We start from the raw sequence: 1289 nt of genomic DNA, 5'->3' as shown, positions 1-1289 counted from the left end.
CTTCTTAAAGACCGTTCGGCGAACACGGCAGCGTATGGGCCTCTGCAGCAGGCGCGTGGTTCATGCACCCATGCTGACCGCTGTTCGTCGGTGGCGAAGGCTGGCATTTACACGCCAGTGTCGCAACTGGATGTCCACTGAGTGATGAGATGCGACCTTTTCAGATGAATCACGTTTCATGTTGCATTGTACAGAAGGCCGTTGGTGTGAATAGCCATGCACCAATCGCCGGAAGGGTTCAGGAAGGAGGAGGGAGCATTATGGTCTTGGGTATGTATTCGTGAGCCAACGGCCTTGCCACAGTGTAACGCCGGTTCCCGTCAGATCACCGAAGTTAAGAGCTGTCGGGCTGGGCTCGCACTTGGATGGGTGACCATCCGGTCTGCCGAGCGCTGTTGGCCAGCGGGGTGCACTCAGCCCTTTTGTGGCAAACTGAGGAGCTACTTGATTGAGAAGTAGCGGCTCCGGTCTCAGAAACTGACATGCGGCTAGGAGAGCGGTTTGCTGACCGCATGCCCCTCCATATCCGCATCCAGTGACGCCTGTGGGCTGATGATGAGACGGCGGCTGGTCGATACCGTTGGGTCTTCATGGCCTGTTCGGGAGGAGTTTAGTTTCGGTTTAGTATGTATTGGTGGAATTCTCTGGGTTATCGCGTCATTCTGGAAGGCACAATGCATCAACATAAGTACGCATCTGTGCTTGGGGACAATTGTCACCCCAACATGTAGGGTGTTTTTCCTCCGCATAATGGCATCCCCCAGCAGGACACAGCTCGCATTGTACGTGTTTGGTTCGAAGAGAACCAGAATGAGTTCATCGAACTCCCTGGCCACCAGATACCCCGGTTTTTAATCCAATCGAGATGCTATGGGACCACTTCAGTCGGGCTGTTCGCGCTGTAGATACTCAGTCGACAAACCCAGCGCACTGGCCACGGTGGAGTACGTATGGCTCCACGTCTCTTTCGGTACCTTTCCGAACCTCACTCACACTCTTCCTGAACGTCTCGCTGTTGTTCTCGTTGCAAAATGTGGTTATTCAAGATTTGACAGATGGTTACATTAATGTGACTGGACAGTGTAGTTTGGAATGTTTTGCGGATGTTTTTCGTATCATGGCTCGGACCTACTCAATCAAGCTACCACGAGTGTGTACCGGGATGTTTATCTGAACGTTACTGGTGAGCACGTATGGCTCTTTTTTCTACATTTCCATGATGAGTATGTTGTAGGAACACCCGTCTTTCGAGATGATTAAGATGATAACAGTCAGCTTCACAGGGCTAC

The 1289-nt window shown here is 51.8% G+C and overlaps 1 pseudogene; it reads left to right on the top strand.

Moving 5' to 3' along the window:
• Positions 1-284: 284 nt before the first annotated feature.
• LOC126260989 (5S ribosomal RNA) lies at positions 285-401 on the top strand (annotated as a pseudogene).
• Positions 402-1289: the final 888 nt, after the last annotated feature.

This window comes from Schistocerca nitens, chromosome 5 (assembly GCF_023898315.1).
Source record: "Schistocerca nitens isolate TAMUIC-IGC-003100 chromosome 5, iqSchNite1.1, whole genome shotgun sequence".
Taxonomy (NCBI): Eukaryota; Metazoa; Arthropoda; class Insecta; order Orthoptera; family Acrididae; genus Schistocerca; species Schistocerca nitens.
Note: the sequence above shows the minus strand (reverse complement) of the source record. Positions and strands in the feature narration are given on the sequence as shown.